We start from the raw sequence: 12,384 nt of genomic DNA, 5'->3' as shown, positions 1-12,384 counted from the left end.
TTTAAGAAAGGAAATTTTTTCTATGTATGAAATTACTGGTGTTTATGCCATGGATCCTACTCTTTGTTTTCCTACAAAAAGAAATATTTTCTTTTTCTTGCACTAAATCATGCAGGCACTATGCAACCTGGCCTTCTTTTCAGGAAGCTGACTGCATTTGCATAAGCAATAACAGTCTAATGTTTATCAAGTCATTAATTCTTCATGAAAGCATACAGCTGTATAAAAAGGGGTTTTTATCCTTAGAAAAATTGAAGCGTAAGTGTTATTAAAAAAGGAAGCAGTTGCATGATTGTAGATCTTGGAGATTAAAGATCATCAGGGCTAGCAAATAAAGCAATCAAAGCATAGACAATTTATGGAAACAGATAGGTTTTCACTGATTTGTTACTTGTTCCTTACTGCACAATAGTTGTATTTACATACAGATATAACTCCAGATCAGAAATAAAACTTTATCTGTTGTATTTTAAAATAAGCCAAATATAAAAATTTTATTTAAATAAGAGACTTGCAGTGGCATTACAAGATAATAAACCAGTAGGAAATTCTCAAACATATGCTTGCCTACAGCTTTTATAACTGAGTCAGTTTGGGTAGAAAAGCCACCTCTACATTTTTTTTTCTCCACATCTTGTCAGTCTTCCCTTCATTATTTTATCCTTTATATTCCAAAAAAGGTACCATACTAAAAGTGTATAGAAAAGTCTTGAAATATAATTAATACAAAGCCTTATAACTGTATAGAGATGAAAGTCACAGAACTTTTCCACAAACTTCACACTCAAAATCTTTAGATTTCTCATTTAGCAATTTTACACCCTGGAATTTTACTGTTCTCTGAAATTTTGTGAGGGAAGTTGTTAGTAAGGATTGAAAAAGGACTGAAAGCATATTACGATTCTGCTAGCAATTCCTACTTTACTGTTGAAGTTTCCTTCTTCCTTGAGTGCCTGGGAGGCACTCACAAATACATGTTTCAAACACAAACCTGTATGATATATATTATAGCAAGGAAGTTGTAGCGTCCATAATGCCTCCTGCCAACAATCAAGAACCTCAGCACACTGGCCTGGCATTTCCAAGAGAAACAAAGACAGTTTGGGATAGAATTTGGATCCTGCCAGGAGGAGACTGAGGTTATCACTCAACAATCAATGCATGCCTCCAACATAAAGAGAGGCAGGTGGAGTTAAAGAAACACAGAGGAAAGGCAGAGACAGCAAATCCTATCCCACCAGCACCCCAGAAGGATTCAATGAAATGTACATAGAGAAATGTAAAGTGGTCCCCTCTTTCTCACAATTAAACAGAAGGGCTTCAGGCATATGCTAGAGGCTTGTATCAACTCCCCATGCTGGTTCCAGTTTTTCCCCTTTATCATCATTAATACATGTAGTCCAGATTCTGATCCCCTTGCTGATACCAAATAGCATCCCTAGGTACGTCAACACAAACAATTCACAATGGAATGGATCTGGAGGTGAATATACAGCCCCACTGGTTACCACATTGCACTCCAAGCATTTAACTGACTACATAAATACTCTATTCTGGGATACGTGCTGCAAACTTTTACTCTGATTTAGCCAGCTTACTCTACAAAGGCTTCTTTTGAGTTCAACAGGGCTGTGCATGGAGTGACACTTCAAAGTCAGGACAGTAGCACCCAATCCAATGCAATTAATACCTTGCAATCAAAGAAATGTCTATCTCAAAAAATTCCTTAGACTCCAGACAGTATGGAAAGTTTTAAGATAAGTGGAAAACATAGTTTTTCTTCCCTTACTTTATAAAAGGCACTAAAGCCTCCTCTACCAGCAATGAGCCATTGCCATAAATCTAAATGAAGAAAGCCTGTTCACTGAGCAAAGACAAAACAACTTACTGTATATCACAGCAGAGGAAGGATCTAAAGATCAAAGGGTAAATACCATTTCCTGCAATGTGTTTTTCCAGGATACAGCTTACTCAGCTTCTGAGTTGCTCTACAGTAGAGAAGGAAAAAGCTATGAAAGGGAGGCAGCAGTGCATGTTTAGGCTCTGGTAGATAAACACCCAGACACCAAAAAAAAAAAAAGCCATGCTTGTGTAGTGGAATTGATGTCTGTAGCCATATGAAATGACCCCTTTTTTCTGTTGTGTCTTTTTTTCATAGTATTCCATTTGATATGTTCTTCTCCCATATTAGCTCTTTTAAGCTCACCTGAAGTCAAACAAATGAGAAGTGTGATTATGGATCCAAACTCTTAACTGCATGCCTTGTTTTGCTACAAAGAGCAACACTTACTTGATGGGTCCTGATGGCCTGTGGATAAAGGCTACTTCACTACTCTATTCATAGCACAGCATGTAGCACTCTCCTTAAATCTAAGAAACATATCGTACGACATTATATGATGATCATGTACAGAGAGAAAAAAACACATCACAAAAACAGCTACAAACACAAAAGTAATAGCAATTTTGTAAGAGTTTTTTGAAAGGCTTCAAATTCCAGCTCTCAAAGTTATCAAAGTAAAGCCTTTCTCCTCACTGCATTATATCCTTTACCTGTATTGATTATTCCTTTGTATTGCAATGCCCCTAGGTTTTCCCAATAGGTTCTTACAGAGCATTAGGGACTGCAAGTGCTGTGGATTCTAGCAAAAATGCTGTGAAAGGGAGAGCAACAGAAGTGATCTGGAGTCCTTCTCACACACACTGAACCTCTCAACACCACCTCCAACACTCTCAGGGACAGAGATGCTTCTCTATTGCAAAGAGAAAAGATGGTGTAGGAGTAGACATGCTGCCACTGTGGGAGGGTTAAATACCACGCTTAACAGTGACGGTTTTCAGAACAAACACACAGCCAGGTGCTACAACAGTTTAAGACTAGGCTGCAAGACCCTCTATACACACTGCCCACAACACCAAGTCTCATGGGAAAGCCTCTGAGCAAGCACTCACAGAGTCCAGATGGTACAGGGAGTGCTGATGGGCCAGGAGCTAGGAGACAAAATTCATTTCTGAAGCCACTCACTCTGTTAGGACTACACAAGCTGCTCTGTTTTCCAGATGAGCCCAGTTCTGCAGTCAGAGAGTATCCCAGCTCAAAGAAAGGAGATAGAGCATGTTAATCATGGAAACACTAGTGGTGTTAGCCCACTCAGATAGGTGAGGTCTACAGATCTAAAAAACACAGAGAGCCCTGCAAAAGCCAGCCATAGCCTCTTTCAGAAGAAACAAACATGATTAAAATGCAGTCTTTCATTCTCTCCCCCCGCCCCCCCAGGAAGGAGGAATTGAATGTATATCTGCCCTGGCCTCCTAACACCAAACAGTCAGCAAGGGCCACAGCTACTGCTGGGCTGAAGTGCACACACACCAGTGCTAGTCACAATTCAGAAGTCATCATGTAGCCATGGTTCCCACCTGGCAGACTGAGATATTCCTGTAAGCATGGGGAAAATAGCTATTGCCATGTGGTAACTGTGAGTGAAATCTAACTTTTTCAAATGTTGACCACCAAAGCCAGCCCAGAGCAAAGAGGGATCCTTTCTTTGTTTTTACCCCAAAGCAAGGGCCTGAGGTTTGTCTTTATTTATTTGTTTTTCCCTGACACCTAGGGACTGCACTCCTTTTGTTCTGGAAGCCAAGAGCTGGTTTGTTTTACACTCCCCTGACAACCAAGGTTCTATGGCAGGTTTTCCTGACTCAAGAGACAGACCAGTTATTTACTTCAGTGAAGAGACACAGCTTCAGGTGTGTCCCAGAGAGAGATACCCCCCAGTTTAGGATAATGTTTGAGGACAGTATTTATCATCATCTGTCTTTGTCAGAGTAACTAGCAGTGATAGACACCCCTTCTTGTCTGTTCTTCACCTTATCAACTGTCCAAACACTTAGGTTTGTGAGCAGCCTACCTAGATGCTACCCAGAGAGTCCTTGCAGACAGCCAGTGCAGCTACATGGCTGCATCTCTGCTGTCCCTCCCCTGTGATCACAGTCGACATCCACAAAGAACAGGTAATTCTCTCCACCACTGCTGCTTTTAGCAGTCCACAAGCTGATGAGCCATTTCTTTCTGTCAGCTAACATACGCCTTTGCCTCTAGAAACACAAATGCACCCCTCTGATCATACTGGTAACGTCTATGGAGATGGACCGACTTCACAATTTTCAGCCTTCCTCTATATTCATACCACCAATACCTTGTATCAGAACACGCCTCCTCCTCCTCTTCCTACATGATAAATACTAACAACCATTTTGCTGCTAGTCCAGAGGCATTGCTTCATACACCCAAAAGGACTGTCAGAACAAGTTATACTTTATTCTCACTCAGGAGGAGCAGGATTGTTTCTGCTAATGTTGTCTGTTCTATTGCCAAAATGGAAACCACTTTTTCCTCACATTAAACTACAGCAGTATATTTAAATACGCTCTACCATGCATAAATCTCTATTCTTTCTCAGTTCTATATAGCAGTTTTCAGTCCAGTGGTTTTCATGCAAAGATTTTATTTTAAAGGCTAAAAAAAAAAACCACACACACCACAAAAACTGATGAAAGAGACGGTGAGATTGCAGCTACATTGAAATGACATCAAGTGAATGCAAATTAGAAAAAAGGGAATGACATTGTACATTGACATTAAGGTGTCTTTTTAAAAATATCACAAGTACAATCAGTTTTGGCACTGTTTCCGTGTCTGAATCCAAGGTTTCTCCCTGGTTTTATTCTTAGTATCTTTTCTGAGCATTAAACAATTCAGCCAACCACTTAACACTAAGCATGTGAGTAGTCCCACTGAAATGAAAGTTAAGTGCTTTCTGAATGTGAATTATCCTTAGTTCTCAAATAGTCATTCAAATTGTATTTAAATGCAGAGAACTTTTATACCTGCAAAAATCTAAAAGTAAACAATTTACCATTGAAGTTTATAGCAAGCACTTCAACTAGGCAATAATGTTGACACTCGTTGGCTTAGTTCTTTATTTTATGGAGAAAATGTACAGAAAAACTCACTCGATTTACCAACCCTTTGGGAGATTTTCATTACTGGCCTTATATAACAGCAATTGAAGATAGAAACAAAATATTATTTAACAAGGTTTTATATGACAACATAAAGAGTGACTGCTAGCTGAGTGTTGATTCAGACATATTTCTGCCAAGGTCACTTCCCTGCCAAAATATACCTCCAATAACCATACATAAATTTTATTTTTAATAAATAACCACTAAATGGTTGTATAAACAGAGTAAACTGTGGGTAACTGTAGTTTATAATGAATATCTGTTGTAGCAACATTAACAAATACCTCGCACAGACTGACTGCAAGTCAGTGCCACCATCACTAGCTTGTTGGTTGGTGGCAAACCAAGTGATGTTGGAACACATCAGCGGTTTCCCTTGGTGAGAAATCTACATCCTCACTACATCAGCTTTCACACTCCCAAAGTACCGCTTCATGTTTGTACTTTTCAGACATTTGGCTTTGGAAAGCTTACAATTTATAAAGGAATAGTCACTGACCCGGAAAGTCACTGTGGCAATACTGTTCCCTATACCCTGCCCAAAACATAAACACGCTTATATGGAGGCCGTGTGGTCTGAATGTTGAAATAGCAGTCTGGGTATAAAAAAAGTCAGCTACCAACTGCTTGTGTGACCTTGAGCAAGTCTTTCAATGCCCTTATCCTTCAGTTCCCTAACTGTGTAACTAAGAGAGTGATGGAGAGGACTTTGTGAAGGTTATTGATTGATCACTGTTTGCAAAGCCTGCTGAGATGCCGCTGGGAAAAGCATTAAACTGTATGTGTTTAAAGGATCGATGTATGTTATTACATTATTATTGAAATAATGGTAAATACATTGTACAAAAAAAATTGAGGAGAAAGGAAGAGAAAAATAGTTGCAGACCCACCTGCAAAAGAGGAGTCATATTTGGTACATTATGTCTTATTTTATAGCAGCAATTAAAGAAAGCACGAGGAGACCCTTTTGTAAGAAACGCAGACGCTCTTATTAAAGGATGAAATGAGCACTGAACAAATAGTATGTGGAATTCCAGATATGCTGATGCTAATGGAAGAAATAGTTAAGGTAGCAGAAAAAAACCCTTGTGTTTTCAAAGACACCAAATGCATTGTACTAGGTGGGCCTTTTCCTGGTGAGACTCCATTAAGTTCCTGGGTCTTGCAGATGCATATGGTCCATTTGCATGATGCATTTAGTTCATTGCCCCTCCCCCCAAGAAATTATCAGGTCATGCTTTTCTTAATTTATTCCATTTCTCAAGCTTCCTCTTGCATCTTAAAATAGTGCTGTCGTTCCTACCTCCCTGTGGCCAGTGAACTTCTCCACTGCAAATTATCAGTATATTCTATCAGCATTTTGTTATTGGTGTGCTCTGGAATTAATTATATAATTAAGATTTGCAACAAGCTACATAGAATACAAAGGTGCCTTTTCTCAAATATTCCTCTCTCAAAAACCAATAACAAAGAAAGCCACCTTGATTCCCCGTGACCCAAAAATTTACAGTAACTGCTTTGGTAAAATAACAGGATTCCTTTCATTTTTTACTGTTATAATCCTTGTAAAATAATGGCCAAGGACCAGGTTCTGGTACCTTTATTGACAGAAAATAGCATTGAAATCTGAGAATCTTCCAATTGACTTTGACAACTTGCAGAGTAAGGCTATTAAATTAACCAAGTCACATCTCTGAATGCTAAACAAAGACCTCAACATATGGTTCCCACACCTTTGCCACTGCTGTTTGAAAATGTATGTATTTACTTATTAAGCTTAGACATTTAAATAGATTTATAGCCTATTCTAACAATAATAATGAAAAGTTGTGTCTCCAATTAGTAAAAAAACCTACATAGCATATGTTTCTATAGACCCAGATATTAGCCAAGATGTGGGCATTTGCAGCATAATTGTCCCACTAAACCTATAACATCACCTTTAAATGGAGCTGACAGTTCTTCCCACCTGCGGCAAGAACTCAGCCTGCTTAACAGTAAAAGCTGTGGTAAAAAACTTACCCCCTCCACCTGTCTCATACAGAAACAGCCAAAATACTTCATTAAACAAAACTGTAAGTAAGTGGGGCACAATGTCCATTGGGGACTGAACAGAAACTGTTATACCTCTTTTGCACAGGACCATACAGTTGATATGTGGCCTAGCATGTTTTAAACTAGAGCTATATAAACAAAGCAGAGCAGCCAACTCTCAATATTTGACCTTGATTTTATATAATGTATCCAAAGGTAGATTCACTGAAATTTTACAAAGACTTTGCGTTCACTTTGCTTTTTTTCCTTGGTCACTGTAGCAGCACACTCAATCGCTATTATGCTTAGCTAAGTTTAGAATATTGTGTCTGCTTCTGAAGCACATTGGCTCTTTCCAACTCTAAATAAACCACTGAAAGGCTTCAGGAAGCTTTTTCAGTATTAGAGCACACACAGCTAACTTGCAACAACTGGAAAGGGGTTTTGCATTGTGTGTTTGATGCAGACTGTAGGCTTTGGACAAGGCCAGGGAGTTGGAGATTTTTTTAATATATATATTATTTTTAAGATGTGGGGATCATTTCTCACAGGCAATATTTGAAAAGCTGCCTAACAATCACCAGGAAAATGGCAGGTAAGATGGAGAGAAAAAGCTGGAGACCAATCCACGGTGCTATGTGACAAATCCACATTCACAGCAAGTCCTGTGCAATTGCTAGGAACACTCGGCTGCCCAGGCAGTATCCCTCCTCCTCAGGGCCAAAGCCACATTGCACTTTCTAACTCTTGCTCACAGGCCAGTCTGCATGAACTCCATGGGGAACATTTAACTATCTATCTATCGCCTCTGAATCCTTCGAACTCAGGCCTAGGGGTTAACTGGGATGTGTGTTCCCCTAGCCCCCTGCAAAGGGGGAAAGCCCAGCCCTTCAGTACAATGCTCTAATCTTACATTTAGTGTAATGTGACAGAGGAGAGACTACTACCTTATAAAGCAATGGAAAAGCTCCTGCATGGTTTTGAAAGCATCTCTTTTCCACACCAGCTTTCAGACATGCTCCTCCATCCCCCAGGTTGCAGCACACCTGCCCATCACTCACAGCTGCTTTCAAATTTCTGAATTAGAGCACAGGTGGAACTCAAGGCACTATACCATGATTACTTCAAACATTACAACCTGTGTGAGTTTTAAACACTGCCACTGGTCCCAGAGGTGACTGTTAAAAGTACTAATGACTGGGATAAGACTCTTGAACAAACAAGAAAGCACATTCATGTCTTCTCTTTAGAGCGATATTTTTCACTCTGCATACTGTTCAAACAAAACAACAACTTCAAAGTCTCAATGTGTAATAAGCATCAGACAGAGGGAAAGGAGAAGATATGAGAGCTTAACTCCAAGCTGCTGCAAGTTGATTTCATACCAAACTAAACAAAACACAGCAAGTCTTAAGTCTCTTTGAAAGGACAGAGTTTATCGCAGGTTGCGATTTGGCCCAGTTGGCTGACATTTTAGCTCTCCATTCAAGCCTGAAACTTGGCAGACAACACAAGTTTCTTTTTCTCCTCAGTGAGGTATCTGATTTTCTTTCCAAGTATTCAAACAATTGGGCCTAAAGTTCACTTTTGCTGCATAGACATGAATTGATTTGACAAGATGAATTACAAGAAAACAAACAAAATAAAATGTTCTAAATTTAAAGTATGATACAAAGTCAATGCTAAAGCTGAGTCACCATTAATGTTCTCCTCATAATAAAGTTATTTCCTGGAGGCAAGATCAGCAGCCGCAGCCTCAGACTCACCTGCACACAAGGAGCAAGGGCCAGCAGCAGCCATGGCTCCTCAGGGCCAGGCCAGTGCAGCACCAGCATGAAGATGGGCCAGGAGGGGCTTCAGTGGAGCTGGAGACTAGTACTGCTGGGGCATTGCTCAGAAAGGGAGCTTGGCTCCAGAGCTGGGCTTAAATAGGGCTCCTGGGCCCAGGGGCAGGTGTGGGGAGGCCCCAGGTGAGGCTGATCAGGGCAATTAAGGCCCTCAGGCCCTGCCCCTAGCAGCCTGTTACAGGGACTTCCAGAAAGCAGGTGTGAAATACTGGGCTGAATCTCACCTTCAGCTTCCAAATCTGGCAACTGTCCCCTCAGAGTTTCCTATGACTCCCAATTTTAAAACATTTTCCCTCTTTTCTCAAACAGCCTTGCAATTATGCCTGATTTTGTAGGCGTTGTTTAAGCCTGGCAACTAACACATGAATTTGAGCCATCCTAATAATCCTCTCTCTTCTTAATGTTTGGACCCTTGCAGTATGCTAGACAGTTCACATATCCTCTTTAGTCATCTTTTCCTCATTCAGATATTTCTTTTGGAAAATAAACTTGGCAGAGACCAGAAGACAGCTCTATTACCATCAAACCTCCTGTGAATGCAACTGGAAAAAGAAAAGCTCATCAGTTAAGTACTTCAATGTGCAAATAACACACTCTGGAGTTAACATCAATCCCCAGAGTGGTGATTCGCAGAAGCTCTGTACGTGGAAATCTCACTCTGGGACAGAGAAGGAGCTTGAACCAGCTTAGGAATTGAGGATGAAGTTACTGTGTTCTCATCACTAAAGCACATGAGTTGGATTATCTGAAGCTACTCCTGGCTCTGCCATCAAACTACTGTGTGGTCTCCTGTGCCTTTGTTTCCCTATCTATCAAATGGTTTTGTGGGAATTTGGCTTCTTTTTTTTTCTTCTTAGACTTTCTTTCGAGTCTCAGATTTCAACCCTGGGACAAGCAAAAAATTGAGGGGAGAAGAGTACTGCAGAAAAAAGTTCCCTGCAAAATGTCTTGAGCCCTAAAAACATCAACTTATGTACCATGTATACAGTTCAAATACTGAAGGAATTAAAAATTTCATCCTGCTCACTTGATGAAGAGGAAGCAAAACACTTCCCAAACTCAAGGAAGAATTTGTGACAAAGATCTGTCAAAAGTATCTAGGGTGGTGCTGACATTCCAGGTTTGACCAGGAAGTGAAGAGGAGAATGGAAACCTGTCAAATGATATGATGGACTGTTTCCTTGCTCTCCATCCAGCACATGAGCACTGATGTAAGTGGTAGCTGGGGTGTGACTAGCATACCTTGCCTGGAAGCATCCCTGGTGCAAATCTCAGCACCACTATGCTATGTTGGTATGATACTGACAGACTAGTTTAGAGGAGATGAGAAGCACCATTTAGTTTCCCTAGTCATTAAACAGTTCCAGCAACAACAACACTCACCCAAACCTAAACCCCAAGCTAAATTTTGTACTGAGTTTGCAGCACCCATCCCTGCTCATTCATCACTTCCTACAGATAGTATGTCTACTAACCACCTTAGCATCAGCACCCAAAACCAGCTGCAGTTTTTTTGTCATGACCCAATTGCACAGTGGGATTTGGATGAATTGCAAGAAACTGCAGCTGGATTTTCAAACCTGCATGGGAAGAAAACCAGAACAACTTTCTGCAAGCCAAAGGGAGATTTCTCCAATTCTCTGTTTTCCAGGGCTAAAAAGCTAGAATAGAAACTAGTTTTTACAGAGATGAACCTTATGAGGTAGAGGCACAGGGACATACTATCCACTACCTCCAGTCTTTCTCTTGAGTTCCTGCTCCTGGCCTTCATAGCTGAACATAGGTACCAAAATGTTTTTCAGGAACTTAGTGCTCTATGCCAGAACTAACTAATTGTGAATGGGTTTACCACCCAAAGGAGATGATCCTGTGCTTGAGAATGTATTTCAGAAAAGAGAAGTCTTCCTCCCCTGTATCAGCCTCCAAAATTGTTTTGGTTCAGCTTCAGCCGATCTTTTCTAAGCCTATGATGGTGTGGTTAGAGCAGTATAAGGAAAACCTGGCAAAGCCATACCTCATCTCCTTACTGACAGCCCTTGTATCTCTCTGTGAGTTAAAACAGTACAGTACATGTAATCCGAGTTCATCTAAAGGTTATTTCCTATCATTGCTGAAGGTGAATCATCTAATACCATATGATGAGAGCTAAGTCAGATCCAAGTCCTCGAAACAGTCTCCTTAACCACATGACAATGACTCCTTTTCCTGTATTATTTTCCTACCTTTTTCCTGCATCCTCTAAGACTAGGCTTAATTTTGCAGAAGTGCACAATTATAAGGATGAACTGGACAACATGTCTTGCTCTCATACTAGTCTTCCTCTGTTCATTTCATAAACCACCATGCAAAAACTTAGCAGAAATTGCCATCTCTACCAAAAGGACTTTCAAGATTAATTCAACATTGTTGTTGACAAGCCTGAAACTCAACAGCAGCCCACTATGATGAACAATTGTAACACCTCTGCCCACACTATGTCTATCAAAAATATTATCCCATAACTTTGTGTTTATACCCAATTATTTATACAAAGGGGAGGAAAAGCATGAAGAATACCCCTCACCTTTTGGTAGATTTTCAATGGGAGACTGAGTTCCTTCTTCAGAGGAATATGTAGGAATATACTCATTTGTCTCTGCTCTGAAATGAAAGCACACATGATTACCTCTCTAATCAATCATGTCCTTTGTATTTATCTAGCTTGGTATGGTTTGTGTTTTCATGGTATTCTCTTTATTGTAAAGAATCCAGTCTCCTATGTGTAGTTAAAGCTAGTGTAGTTAAATCTAGTTTATCAATGTACAAAAAAACTACTGGTATCAATCAATAGCTTGTCTAAAGAGGCAGCAATGTTATTACTGCTCAGTGACAAGTAACATTAACTGAATGATGCGCATATTTCTCCAAATTCTTCTATGAAACTAATTAGATTTACAAATATGAAAGTACAGTGGCAAGATCTTCTGAATTGGTAATCAAAGTAACTTTGCTGAACTTAAACCAGTTCGTATCATGGGGGGTCTTGGCCCACAGAACAGAACATCCATGTTCTAAATACACCTTCCTGTCCTACTATATGTATGAAAGATGCTGTATTATCTTAATATGTGTCATCAATACTAAAGGACTTTGTTATATAAATTTTATATATTTCTACTGCCATTAGTAGAACTACAACAGCAGAAAACAAGTATAACAAAGACAAATCAAGTCCCATATGGACACATAACATTTCAATGAAAATTAGCCTCTCCATCTACAAAAGTTAACTGACTCATCTGTAAAAACATTATGTACCTAAGTCATAATTTTAATGAAGAAGGGAAGAATAAACCTCTACATTAGAACTGAAAACAAACAGTAGTGAAAGCAGTAAATTGAGCTAATAAGGTCCAGCAAAAACATGAATCACCCAACCCAGCAGACAATATTTGAAAAATACTGAGCGGGAACATACCACAGAGACAAGATGAGACAA

General features: G+C 39.8%; 1 long non-coding RNA gene across 2 annotated transcripts in view; it reads right to left on the bottom strand.

Moving 5' to 3' along the window:
* LOC148050850 (uncharacterized) overlaps positions 1 to 8,945 on the bottom strand; it is a 168,955-nt gene extending 160,010 nt beyond the window's left edge. For both annotated transcript variants that reach the window (XR_015700709.1, XR_015700708.1), the window contains exon 1: positions 8,826 to 8,945. This is a non-coding gene — a long non-coding RNA (uncharacterized LOC148050850). The remainder of the gene's footprint in view (positions 1 to 8,825) is intronic.
* Positions 8,946 to 12,384: the final 3,439 nt, after the last annotated feature.

Source organism: Nipponia nippon, unplaced genomic scaffold, assembly GCF_047370975.1.
Source record: "Nipponia nippon isolate SJK-2023a ecotype South Korea unplaced genomic scaffold, ASM4737097v1 scaffold_7, whole genome shotgun sequence".
NCBI classification, from domain to species: Eukaryota; Metazoa; Chordata; class Aves; order Pelecaniformes; family Threskiornithidae; genus Nipponia; species Nipponia nippon.
The sequence above is the reverse complement of the archived record's forward strand: the minus strand, read 5'-3'. Positions and strand labels throughout refer to the sequence as shown.